Below are 14,837 nucleotides of genomic sequence, written 5' to 3'. Positions count from 1 at the left end.
GAAGGAGGGGGGGGGGGGGGGTCTTAGCCCAAACAAAAAGAAAAAAAAATTTTGTTATATGTGTTAGGTAACAAATAAAAAAAAAACAAAAAAAAAATTTTTATAATGAAAATAGTTTTAGTTAATCAATATTTTCTTTTAGAGAGTATCATCTCTATTTTCAATAAAGAAAAATAAAGGAAAATTTTTGCTAGAAAAATAAGTATCAAGAATATCTCTATGCATTGTTAAGACATAAGTATTAACCTATTCAATCGTAAGAATTAGTATTATAGCACTTTTGTTTTCTAGAATAATTATTTCAGAAACGTATGTGTTTTTATTATTACAGATTTGGAGCTATCACTTGGAATATTTGTCGGAAAAACTTGAAGCCAGAAAAAAAAATCGGTCTGTCAGTTGACCCTTCGGGCCAGCCCCAAAACTTCCCGCGGTTTTCGAGCTCGTTGAGCTCGAAAACATTATTGTGAATACATTTTCGAGCTCTTCGAGCTCGCAAATACTTTTGTATGCCATGGTTTTGTAAAAAACCATTTTTTAGTATTTCCTTCTCCCACGATATCTCGCGAACGAATAATCCGATTTTGATGGTTAAGGTGGCAATCGACGCGTTTTATCAAGTTCGGAAGCTGATCAAATTTTGAAATTGATTTATTTAGCCGTTTTTGAGAAATTTCAAAAAAACCAAGGAAAAAAATTTTTTTGAATTCTTTCGTCAACGGTTTCTCTTGGACGAATGAACCGATTTCGATGGTTGAGGTGGCATTCGACGCGGCTTACAGAGTTTTAGAGCTGATTAGATTTTGGAATCAATCCATCCAGCAAATTAAAAGTTATCCAAATAAAACATTTTCGAAAAAATTTTATTTTTAAAATATCTCTGAACGCACCCTACCGATTAAGTTCAAATTTTTACGGCTTCAAGACATTAACAAGCCGCGTCGAATAACACCTCAACGATCAAAATCGGTTCATCCGTTCAAGAGTTATGAATATTTACATACATACATACGTACGTACGTACGTACACACATACATACACTCGGACATCATCGTGAAATTAGTCGGGATAGCTTCCTAGGACCTCGAAACGTCGACATCTGATGGAAATTTGATTTTCGTTAATCGGACCGAAACCAATAACTTCCCGAATTTTTGAAAATTTACAATTTTCTTAGCGGGAAGTTAAAAAGAACGGTTACCAATAGAAAAACTTCCGTTCTAGTGATAGGCCCATATCGCGTATCCAGTAATATCAATATTTAGAATCAAAATTTTCAACCCTTTAAAGAGTATCACCTCTATTTCCTCTAGGAAAATAAAGGAATATTATTGTTTTTCAAGTTACAAAGATTATAGAAAATTTGAATAGGATACATATATATACATATATATATATATATATATATATATATATATATATATATATATATATATATATATATATATATATATATATATATTATAAAGCAAAACTCACAACCATATTTCACATAACTTTTGTCTTTCGTTTTGAACCTTCCATGGTGGACCGAGTCAACTCCTTCTAAATTAATTCACCCTAAATCCATCTTTTAGTTTACGGATGTTTCATTTCCCCTCGTTCTCAGCAGAATGCCTTTCTATCTGGTTATAAATGGCCACAAACCTGAAGTATACAGCTCTTGGAAGGAGTGCCAAGAACAGATTTTTGCCTATCCAGACCTAGTTTTCAGACAGTTATCATCTACACGGGAAATTCAGAGGTACCGGAAGTGTTGGCAATCGATCCTCTATCCGATAAACCATGATTTCGAAAGAAATGCCGAAGGTCGGATTACCATCTTTACGGACGGATCTTGTTTTCGCAATGGGTCCTCCGAACCAGCAACGGGTTTAGGAATTTATTTCGGACCAAATCATCTTCAAAATTCATCACTTCCATGCTTCAAAAGAAAGACCAACAACGGTGCTGAGTTAGAGGCTATCCTTCAAGCTTTAAAAATTATCAGAAATTTAAATTTAACAAAAATAGACATTTTCACGGATTCAGAACAATTATGCAACAGCCTCACCATTTGGTATGAGAACTGGAAAAAACGGGATTGGGTCACCTCAACAGAAAGGCCGTTTCGTATGAAAGGGAGCTTAATTACATTAAATCTTAAATGGAGACCCGGGATATTAAGATCCACCACGTTTCCGGCCACGACGGAATCCATGGCAACGAACAAGCTGACCAACTAGCCAGAAACGGAGCTAAACTATTCGAACTATATAAATCGAAGTCAAAAACGGAGTTCAGCATCCATTCATCAACTTCAAGCTCAAAGAAATAGAATCATCTCTGAGCTTGGGAGGGGGGGGGATGTTATGTCCGACTCCGGAACCTTTTTCAAAATTCACATTGACCATCCTGAGGAATATCTATTCTATTTCTTATAATAGAAACCACGATAGATTCAGCTAAGCGGTACAAAAATCGTACCAGTTTTCTTTTTCTCATGTCTCTCATTCCCTTATTCTTTCCGGCTCCCCACTTAAATTTTCAATGATCTTTCTATGCGTGGTGACACCCACAATTAACATAGACTTAAATTAAGTTCCGTCAACGGGACATCTCACACTTTGTAAGACGCTGCAAATTCTCCCTCCTCTGACTCGGACCCCATGGTTGCATCTTAAAAATTCTTCAAGAGCAAAATTACTCTACCGAGCACCGGCTTGCTTTTCGGTTTGTAGCTGAGTTACCCCTCAGCAAAGAGTCAGTAATTAGGTACAGCAGAATCCTCAAATCTCAAATTTACAATAAAACAAAATAAAACCGATCATCGATCGCTTTTATATCGCAGTTATAAAATAAATATATACATCTATATATTTTAAAATTATATAAGGAAAAAAAATAAATAAAGTAAAGAAAATTAAAGTTGTCAAAGTTAAAAGTGTTATTGGTTGTGAGTGATTAGCTCCGAGTTGAATTATTATCTTGAGTGAAATTATATCAAGTTTACTACTATTATAGAAATAAAAAAATAAAGCCAGACATGTGCAATACAAAAGAAAATATCATCCTTTAAAAGAGTATCAACTCTATTTCCTATAAGGAACATTAAAGGAGTATGTTATGTCCGACTATTTATTAATTAATATTGGTTTGCGTGGATTAGGCGTTCTGACTAACCAATGCAATTTTCGGCTCAAATGTTTAGTTTAAGCCGTATTTATTTGTTTAGGGATACGTTTTGATGTGGACTTTCTTTGATTTCTAGTTTATATTTAAACAGAGAAATTTTTCTGATTCATGAATATACTATATGTTCATCGATAAATATAATTGTAAAATTATAGCTTCCTTTTTACCGCTCAAATTTTGAGGCTGATCGTAATGTTGTTATTAAGTCAAGAAAAGACAAAATAGCCACTTATGAACTTCTTAACTTTGCGTTGTTTTCTCTTTTGATTACTTTTGCTAAGATGTTCTTTCGAAGTAGACCTCTGGGTCCTTAGATGTGATCTCCTGATGTAGACCCTTGGTTTGGCTGCTGTCTTTCTCGTACAATCCGGTCCTCGCGTAGGGGTAGGATTTTAATACTAACTAACTTGTTTTAATCAATTAAACACAAAAATCGTTTCACTTTGATTTTCTTTTTATTTCCACCTTTAAACTTTTAATCTTTAATAAAGTTAAAAATTCCTCCGTGTTTCTTAATAGAAAATAGAGATGATACTCTTTAAAGGATCGTATCTTTATTTTTGAACATTTACTACACTTTTAACATACACTAAGATTTTTCGGTTTTCTATGTTTTTAATTTTTATATTTATAATAATAATACTCCTTTAATGTTCCTTATAGGAAATAGAGTTGATACTCTTTTAAAGGATGATATTTTCTTTTGTATTACACATGTATGGCTTTATTTTTTTTTATTTTTATAATAGTAGTAAACTTGATATAATTTCACTCAAGATAATAATTAAACTCGGAGCTAATCACTCACAACCAATAACACTTTTTCTTTGACGACATAAATTTTCTCTCGCGATGCGAAATTTTCATTCACTTTTCCGATGTATTAATTTTCGTTTGCGCTATAATTTATTTTTTTTAGCAATTATAATTTCTTTATTTTGTTTATTTTTTTTTTCTTATATAATTTTCAAATATATAGATATATATATTTCTTCTTTAACTGCGATATAAAAGCGATGATGATCGGTTTTATTTTGTTTTATTGTAAATTTGAGATTTGAGGATACTGCTGTACCTAATTACTGACTCTTTGCTGAGGGGTAACTCAGCTACAAACCGAAAAGCAAGCCGGTGCTCAGTAGAGTAATTTTGCTCTTGAAGAATTTTTAAGATGCAACCATGGGGTCCGAGTCAGGAGAGGGGTAATTTGCAGCGTCTTACGAAGTGTGAGATGTCCCGTTGACGGAACTTAATTTAAGTCTATGTTAATTGTGAGTGTCACCACGCATAGGAAGATCATTGAAAAATTAAGTGGGGAGCCGGAAAGAATAAGGGAATGAGAGACATGAGAAAAAGAAAACTGGTACGATTTTTGTACCACTTAGCTGAATCTATCCTGGTTTCTATTATAAGAAATAGAATAGATATTCCTCAGGATGGTCAATGTGAATTTTGAAAAAGGTTCCGGAGTCGGACATAACATCCCCCCTCCCTCCCAAGCTCAGAGATGATTCTATTTCTTTGAGCTTGAAGTTGATGAATGAATGTTGAACTCCGTTTTTGACTTCGATTTATATAGTTCGAATAGTTTAGCTCCGTTTCTGGCTAGTTGGTCAGCTTGTTCGTTGCCATTGATTCCGTCGTGGCCGGAAACGTGGTGGATCTTAATATCCCGGGTCTCCATTTAAGATTTAATGTAATTAAGCTCCCTTTCATACGAAACGGCCTTTCTGTTGAGGTGACCCAATCCCGTTTTTTCCAGTTCTCATACCAAATGGTGAGGCTGTTGCATAATTGTTCTGAATCCGTGAAAATATCTATTTTTGTTAAATTTAAATTTCTGATAATTTTTAAAGCTTGAAGGATAGCCTCTAACTCAGCACCGTTGTTGGTCTTTCTTTTGAAGCATGGAAGTGATGAATTTTGAAGATGATTTGGTCCGAAATGAATTCCTAAACCCGTTGCTGGTTCGGAGGACCCATTGCGAAAACAAGATCCGTCCGTAAAGATGGTAATCCGACCTTCGGCATTTCTTTCGAAATCATGGTTTATCGGATAGAGGATCGATTGCCAACACTTCCGGTACCTCTGAATTTCCCGTGTAGATGATAACTGTCTGAAAACTAGGTCTGGATAGGCAAGAATCTGTTCTTGGTACTCTTTCCAAGAGCTGTATAATCCAGGTTTGTGGCCATTTATAACCAGGTAGAAAGGCATTCTGCTGAGAACAAGGGGGAACGAAGTGTCCGTAAACTAAGAGATGAATTTAGGGGGAATTAATTTAGAAGGAATTGAGTCGGTCCACCATGGAAGGTTCAAAACGAAAGACAAAAGTTATGTGAGATATGGTTGTGAGTTTGCTCTATATATATATATATATATATGTATATATATATATATAGATATATATATCAGGGTGGCTCATTTAAAACGACTATTTTTTTTTTTTTGCTCCATTGACGGAATATTGTTCTAGACATAAAAGAAAAATTTGAGGCCTTAATTTTAATTTTAAGAACTCGCTAATTGAATTTGAAATTTTCCCATTCATTTAGCATGTAAAGTGGAGGTTTTTTTTTTTAATTATCTACAGCTCTGCTGCATTTCACGTTTTTTTACTGTCCATAGGCAGAAGTTGTAGGGAAACCTTTATACTTCAAAAGTTCCTACAGTACAATTTATGTGACAGGAACGGGGTCAGAGTTAAAATATGTAAAAGTCGATTTTTAGCGATTTTTGCGTATTTTTTTAGTTTTTCGTAGAAAATATTGTAGTAACCGAAAAAAGGTAAATAACAAATTTGTAGGAAATCAAATTCGCTACAAAAAAGGTCCTGTAAGCCAAGGCTGTAAAATCTGTTGTTTCTGAAATAAATTGAATTATACATATGAAAATTCAAGATATCTTTGCGGTATATGATTTGTTAAATTAATAATTTAATTTTCATTTATTAAATGTTTTTTTTGGACATCATAATATTTTTTCATGAAAATATAACTTAAAAAAAATTTATCTATGTGGGGCATTCCACGCCAAATCGGACAGTTTCAAAAATTGATTTTTCCGATTTTCTTCAATTTTTGGTATTTTTTAGCACCCCCAGAAGAGGCTTCCCGGTAAATTTTGAGATCTTTTTGATTAATGGTTCGAAAAATATCGAATTTGAAAAAAAAATCGCTCTTTTTATGGTTTTTTGATCATAACTTTCGTAATAATGGTCGAAATTCAATGTTTTTTTATTCAAAATTTTCGTTTTTAGTTGGACTTTACAGACAAAAATGCATAACAAATATACGAAATGTTTTCGATCGAGATCTAATAATCCTCCAAATCTGTAATAATAAAAACACATACGTTTCTGAAATGATTATTCTAGAAAGCAAAAGTGCTATACTACTAATTCTTACGATTGAATAGGTGAATACTTATGTCTTAACAATGCATAGAGATATTCTTGATACTTATTTTTCTAGGAAAATTTTTCCTTTATTTTTCTTTATTGAAAATAGAGATGATACTCTTTAAAGGAATATATTTATTAACTAAAATTATTTTTATTATAATTTTTTTTTTTTTTTTTTTATTATGACCTAACACATATAACCAAAATTATTTTTTTTTTGTTTGGGCTAAGACCCCCTTCTCCCTTTTAACATGGAAGGATACGAACCCCTAACTACTCGAGCGTCATGATAGGGCCTCATATCCGCCCTGATACTCCTGTGTAAAGGAAAAAGCAGGTACGATACCTTTGTTTATTATTTTGTATATTTTTTTTGTTTTTGTTATAAAAATTTTTTTTCTTTTTGTAACACTTAATTTGTACCAAAACTATACGCACTATCCTATGATTCCTTCATGTCTCTCGAGGGAGAATGGAGATGATACTCCTAGTGAAACCATAAAATAATACATCAACTATCTTAATTCTAAATATGATTAGATCTTATTTCCTAACTAGCCGGCCGCACTAGCACTCGGTAGGATTCGTTGCTCCTCTGGTTGAGGAGTCCTCATGTTGGTTGAGGTCCCTTTGATGGTCTCGCTGGATAGAGTTAGGATGGTGACGACTCGTTAATGGAACTCGCCTTCACTCGTTAGCAAGTTTAACAGTGCCGGTTGATGCGTAAAGTACCGGATTCCCCTCAGGTCGATAATCTCGATACTTTCGTTTGCGTCGAGGATCTCGATGATGGTGTAATATGAAAAATGTGCGCCGGTCACCACTAGTTTGTTTATTTTGGTGCGAAGCGTTCTATAAAAGCTGCCGGGACGTTTGTGGGGCTTCACCACGCTCAGAGTCGAGAGCTGTATATTTACGTGTGCTGGTATTGAGAGGAGATTATTTCTGCTGGTACCCAGTGATATCTCGAGGATTTTTAACCCCGGGTTTCTGGTGATGAGATTTAAGTCATGGTACCATCCATCGTCCTGGTAATTTCCCGATCGGAAGTTTAACGCCTTGATTTTTGTGCTCCTGATTGAGTTGATAAAGGGAAGCATATTTATACTCTCCAAATATCGTTGTCTCGATCGATCACAATCTTGAATGGTCAGGATGCTGAGCGTTTGGTTGTTCGTGAAGAATTTAGTCAGGTGTTCGTGATTCAGCAGGTAGCAGCCTTTTAATTTGAGTTGTTGAAGGTTACCTTCGAATTCTTTTAATGATGTCCCAGCGAAGAAGTTGTTGTCATTAACGTGCAGTCCTGTCAACTTGGACAGTTCTTTGAGAAGCGTACTCAAATTTGTCTCCAGTGGCCCCTGGAATCTTCCAATTGCAAGAATCTCTAATGCCTTTAATCTCTGCTTCCTCCTTTGTGACGGTACTTCTCCAGATGCACTTTTGCATCCTTCATGGTCCAAGGGTTGGTGCGTTTCGACATAACTTCAGCTAGTTTGGATATTTAATCTATAAACTAAGATTAGAGATTATAGGAATGTTCCATTACGGAAATGGGGTCGATGCCCCTCTTAATAACTAAAATACTATTGGTAAATTTAGCCTAGGAAGGCTTATACGCTCTATCTAACAATTAACCTTATCCGTAGCAGTATTTTTCTTGAAGGAAATGAAGTCGATGCTCCTATTACTTGCTAGGTTATTACTAATGAACTAACTAATTGAAAAAGCTAATTTTAATTTAGATAGGTGTTTCGCGAACGTATGCCCCTCATTTGTTTCCAAAACGACGGTTCCGTCATCTAAGACTTTAACTATCTCATAGGGACCGTGGTAATGGCTATCGAGTTTACCTTTTCTAGGTTTTTTTATTATGTACACGAATTTTCCGGGTGAGAAATCTACCTCATGTAAGTTTTTATCATATCTGATTTTTGAATGTTCTTTTGCATCAATTAGGTTAGTTCGAGGTATAGCTCAGTCCTCGTTTAATCGGCTTAATAATTTTCCTATTGACTCGGGATAAGTTTCAATTTGTGAATAATAGGGGAATGACGAAGGTGAGCGCGCATTTTTCCTGAATATTAATTCGAACGGAGTGAAATTAGTTGCTGAGTGTACTGTTGTATTGTAATTAAACATTGCCATAGCTAAATATTTGTCCCAATCTGAGAATGATTCGATGAATACTGTAATATATTCAACTAAGGCATGATGTGATCTTTCTAAAGCTCCGTTTGATTGCGGATGATATGCGGAAGTTGTTACTCCCTTTATTCTTAGAACTCGCGCTAGTTTATTCAAAAGTTTGCTCGTGAATGAGGTACCATTGTCAGATAAGATGACTTTTGGGCAACCGTATAAACTGATAAAATTCTTAACTAACGCTTCCGCAATAGTTTCAGTCCGTATGTCCGGTATCGCGACCGCGGCACAAAATTTCGAAAAATTATCCTGAATCGTAAGGATATGTCTATTACCATCGGGGGTGAGTTCGAGGGGTTCAACAGTATCGATTGAAATCTTTTCAAACAGCTCGAAAGGCGTGTCCGTTATGATCATGGGTTGCCGGGTTTTTATTCGCGACCATTTTTCGCGCTGGCAAACATCGCAATTCTGGATAAACTTATGAATATCCTCTTTCATTCCGGGCCAATAATACCGTTCGCGGATCCTCCAGAATGTTTTCACTACCCCCTTGTGGCCTCCAATTAGACTAGAATGCTGTTCAGTGATTATCGGTATTTTCTGATCTTCTGCCGGGCATATTATTCTACCTCTAGTTAATGTCAGATTGATGGGACAGAATCTGAAAATCTTAGTCAAATAAGGTTCTATTCCTTCTCCTATCTCATCCCCATTTTCAGCTATTCTTAAACTTAATATTTTATATCTTTCTAACGCGCCTCTTAATCTATATAATGCGTCCGAAATCATTTCCGGGGTAGTTTTATCGAAATGCCGATGCTTGAAGAACACCGTAAAAACACGACTTTTCCCGTACTGTGTTACGAACACTTGTCCTACTATAGGTTTGTTTATTTTGAATTCTGCTTCCGAGATATAGTTTAATGCTTGCAGTAACTTCGGCACTGGTTGCGTGAATTTACAATCAGCGGAAAGAAAATGCGCTATATTATCCTTAACATAGGTGAGTCCGTCGCGACTATGAGATATTTTTAAGAGAGGTTCTCCTATTGATTCGGTACCGACTATCTTATTCTTTGTCAATTCCGGACCAATAAGATCCCTACCTAGATCCGATAGTTCTGGTTCTGTTTCAAAAGCTTTATTTACACTCTGTGCTATAACGGCTTCAGGTAGTGGATAACTAGGATTCGGTTTTAAAGAGATCGTTGCCTCTGTGTTTTTAGTTTTAATTGTTTTAGGTTGTTCGGCTATTTTGGGTGTATTTTGTTTTGTTGGGGTTGAATCCGAGTTTTCGTGGGTTCTTTCTGTTGGAGTCTCGGGAGTTACGTTTAAATCTAACGTGAATGGAGACCGCGGCGAAAAACAAATTTTTTCTCCAGCAGGAGTTCTTAATATTTTGTAAGCCCCGTTATCCCAGTACATCTCTCCGAAGGAGGACATGAGTTGTCGGTTGAGGAAAGGTGTTACCTCGCCGAGCGCGGGCATGGTTACTTGCTGACAGCTTTCGTTCATTGCTTCGTCGATGGAATCGATTTCGGATTCTTCCGCGACCTCTTCGTTATCCGCGTCCGATTCGAATTCCCCGTCGTATTCTTCCTGTTCCGAGGCATCGTTATCCGTACCCTGTAGGGTCTGATCAAAACGGTTAAACGATCGTCGGATTTCTTTCACGAGATTTTTACGCGATTCGTTTAGCTTTCGCTCTTCTTCCCCATGTTCTTCCCTTTTCCGTACAATTTCATCAAATCTATTAAAACTATCTTGCAAGTTGTTGGATTCTATTGTTTTGTTACTAGAGTTACCGGTCGATATATTTAAGTTACCGTTCTCTGGTGATCGAGGATCGTTTTGTTCAGTATCGTCAGTTTGGGTAAAATTGGGTTCTATTTCTACCACGGAGGGTATTTCTTTAGGAAATGCCTTGGGTGGCGAAACTGTTACTTTTGATAGTTGAGGGTTAGACTTACTGAGGGTTTCGTCTGCAGACGTAAGCTCAGAAGTCTCCAGTTCTTTATAGTTAGGTCTTTTATAGAGGTGGTCGGTTGACCTTGACTCACCCACTCTTTGTCGCAATCTGGATGCTATAGTGTCTCTAGGCATCAAAAAGACTGGTTTTTCTTTCCCCGCAGAATTAGGTCTATCTGTTTTCCTCGGTCTACCCGGCCCCTTTTTAGCTGGTATGTTCTGGGGGTTATCGATCGAACACATGCTGGTTCTAGACGTTAACAAAAACCATTGGTCCCCACCACTGTTACCGAAGGGTATCGTACGTGTAGGTCTGTCTATTAACGTAAGTGAATGTTTATTATATGATAGTTCCGCCTTTTGTTTTTTCAAAATATCGTTACCGATTATACCCATACCGGCGATGGGAAAATCATCTCTTACAATGTGGAATTCGAATTCTTTAAAAAGAGCTTCTGACTCGAAAATCCTGAACCAAACTACTTCTAAGGTTTTAATGATCTTGCTACCTATTCCACTTAATTCTAATGTTCTACTAGTATCTACGGGTAAATATGGCTTTAAGGCTTTTAGTTTTATCAGGCTTACGTCTCCGCCTGTGTCAATCAAAATTTTTTGATGGTTTTCATGCAGATCGCTACATGATGTCTTGATAATAGGCCCAGAATCAAGGTTCAACATAACCCTATGATTTTGTGTATTGTATAGAATAGGAATAGGACGTATAGGCCTATTTCCTAGAACCATAGTGTTATTGAAAAATTATATGATTGCCTTATTATTATCGAAGAAATCATTACCGATAACTGCATCATATTGATTAATAGGTATTGTTGTTACATAAAAATCGATCTCGAGGTCCCAGAGTTTAAACGTTGTTATACCGATAATCGGGACGGACTCGGAAGTAATTCCATTAACCGTTTTCGATGTCTCGTAGACTTCGACGTCCTTTTTTAACGTAAATAGATTGATGAAATTGTGAGATGATCCAGTATCTAGCAAAACTGCTAATGATTTATTAAAATAATTTGTGTTATTGAGAATGACTACTGGGCCGTTTCCTATTGTTCTGGAAAGGGTTTTGCATTGAATTTCTTTTGTAAGCCCCCGGCGTTGGTTGGGCTCAGTACGTTGCGTCTCTGAGGGGGTGGAGTAGTTTGGTTGCTCGACACCCCCCCCCCATGCGTCGAGCACCGTTGGAGTTTAAATTATGGATTTTTGAGGTTTCAATTTGTTGAAGTAATTCTTCATATTTTTTCCGATAAAATTCTGTTTCAGGATTTTTGTTATCTGGCGTTTGAGCTGGTGTTTTTTCTAGAAATTGAACGCGTCTTGCGATTCGATGTCCTTCCGGTTTTGCCGTGGGCTCTTCTAAATTACCGAGATTCGTTTTTAACGGCTCGCTTGCCTCATTTACTAAAGGAGTGACTTTTCGATTTATTTTGGGAGAATAAGCAAGAGAGTCGGCTTCCTTATTAGGGTCGGGCCCGTAATTGGGTGTAGGAGCGAAATTATAATCTCTACGAGGTTTAGATTGATATCTGTGGTCATCATAGTCCCGGGACCATTTTGAATTTTCCCACGCATCCGCGCGCGAGTACTCGTTGTCGAGTTTACGTCCTCGGGTTGCATTGTTCGTATAGTCACCCGTGAGTTTGATCATTTCTTTGACTTCTTCGAATAAGGAATTTAAAGTCGTGTTTCCGTCTTTGATTTGTCGAACGAACGTGATTTTAAATTGCTTCGGCAGGTTTTCATAAAATATTTATTTAGCATCTGCACAAGCAGAGGCATAGGCTGCATGTCCGTTAACTTCCTTATCTTTAACCGCATCTAAACTATTTAAGATATCATTTACACGGTAATAAAAGTCCTCCACGGGTTCATCGCGTTCCCGTTGGCACCTGACGAGCTTCCTACTTAAGTAGCGGATCGGGTTTAACGGCCTAAACTCCTTTCGGAGGATCTCTAAAACGCCTTTTACGGTATTTAGCCGTTTCCCCTCCACGTATCGTCTTGCTCGCCCTTTTATTCTACTTAGGAGATGAGCTACGTATAGCTCTTGATTATTTTGGGGTAAAAGATGGAGTTGTTGTGTTATCGTCCGGTCGAATTGTTCGTATGTCGTTTCGCCCTCTCCCGATAATATGGGGATCGTAGCGGCAAAATCTCTCGCGGGAGTGTAAAATCGTATCGATAGGGTCTATATTAACCGTAACGTTTCCATTAAGTGTGTTATTCGCCGCGGCGGCTTCGGCCTCTTGTTTCTGTTGTTCAAGTATGCGCTTTTGACGAGCGAAATCCTGTCTCTGTTTTTCAGATTCTGATCTCTCGCGTTCTAGTTCCTGTCTTAGACGAGCGAGTTCTTGCTCCATATTTGTATTCCGGCTTAAACTTAGACTTAAATTATTTATCTCTACTCGCTACCTAGCCCTAGAATAATAATAGTAATAACTAAAATAACCACTTTTGTTCTCTAGAGAAATGAGTTAATAACTCACAAGTGGTATTCTAATAGATAGATCTGATTATACATACACGTGATCGTACATACGCGAAAATTACCTAAGCTAAACCAATTTTATAAAATACGTTAATTACTTAAATGTTAGAATTACAATAATTCCCGCAAATGCTTAACTACATGCTAGTAAAAATTTTTACCAAAAAGTTTATGAATCTTAACGAAAACAGATGAATGTATTTATAGTACAAAGATTAAACCAGTATATTCTTTTAAATTTATTTTATTTTTTATTATCTTTCTTTAGAAATAATATGTATTGTAAATTTGGAATATGTATTTTGTCTCAAATAAACAGTAGACTAGGTTGACCTGAGTTTTATGACCTTAGGTACTTAGATGGGTCGAGAGACAGCTTTGGAGTCGTGAGGCTCCAAACACTGTATAGCTAGACTATGGTTTATTGCCGAAATAAAAGTATATGTATATGTATTTTGTATTTCCCTTTTTAGATTTAAAAGTAATTTGTTTTGAAATAACAATCCTTCTCGAAAAGCAAATTTTTAGATTAATATTTATTCTACTTTGAGTTAGATAAATTTTGATAGTTTCAATCTTTAATTTTTAAAAGTTGAAATTCTAATAGAAATTAAAACAAAAGAATATTTTACTTTTGTATGGCCTCGCCTCTGCAACTAGGATTTATTTTAATTCCTTTATGGTTTAGAGTTTTAAAGTGTTTTTTTTTCTATATTAGAAAATAGAATAAAATTAAAAATGTTCAGATACAGATTTTCCTGTATGTTTAAGCTAATTATTGTGGGTTCCAATACTTAGTATTGTCTCCAACAAGACACGTGTTGTTTTTTTTCTTAAACCAAAGTTGTAAAATTTTGGGAATACAACATACAAAAATTTTTGAAGGATCCTTTGTACCGCTCAAGTACTCGAGGTCATAGAACTGAGCTTTTAATGGCTTTCATATTCTAGATGAACAAATGTGTTTTAAATGTGTTTCCCACGTTTCAAAAGTACTTAAAATACAATATCTTATTTCTTTTTCCTTTTTTATATTTTTAATCCGGAGACACGGCAGTGTCTCGCGCCAAGTACACGTTCAAACACATAATATGTGTGCGTGTACATGGGCGGCGCGAGGCGACTGTGTGTGTCTTTATTCCCGAGTCAGAGGACTGTTTAACCTCACTCGTATTTTCAATGATTTTAAATTGATAATTATCAATAAATATAGCATATTTTTATATTTTATCTATTTTTTTATTAATAATTATCTTATTTCCATCGAATTTACTTATAATTTTCGTAATTTTATGATCTAATAAAAAACCAATTTTTAAAAAATTTCTCTTGCGCCGATTTAGGGATCCACAGAGAAAAATTCCGATTTTTGTCTAATTTTCGCCTTTCAGCTGACTTCATATCGTAGTATGCAATGAAAGTAGCTAACTCAAATTTTTTTTAATAGAAATCTCTTCAGGTTAGCATCTTAACAAAATTAAATTTCTATAGTATGTGTATCTTATTGGAAACCATATAAATATATATATATATAAATATATATATATATATATATATATATATATATTTATATATATATATATATTTATATATATATATATATATATTTATATATATATACTTAGATACCATAATAGCAC

The sequence above is a fragment of the Microplitis mediator genome, chromosome 6 (assembly GCF_029852145.1).
Source record: "Microplitis mediator isolate UGA2020A chromosome 6, iyMicMedi2.1, whole genome shotgun sequence".
Lineage (NCBI taxonomy): Eukaryota > Metazoa > Arthropoda > Insecta > Hymenoptera > Braconidae > Microplitis > Microplitis mediator.
This window is presented reverse-complemented; position numbering follows the sequence as displayed.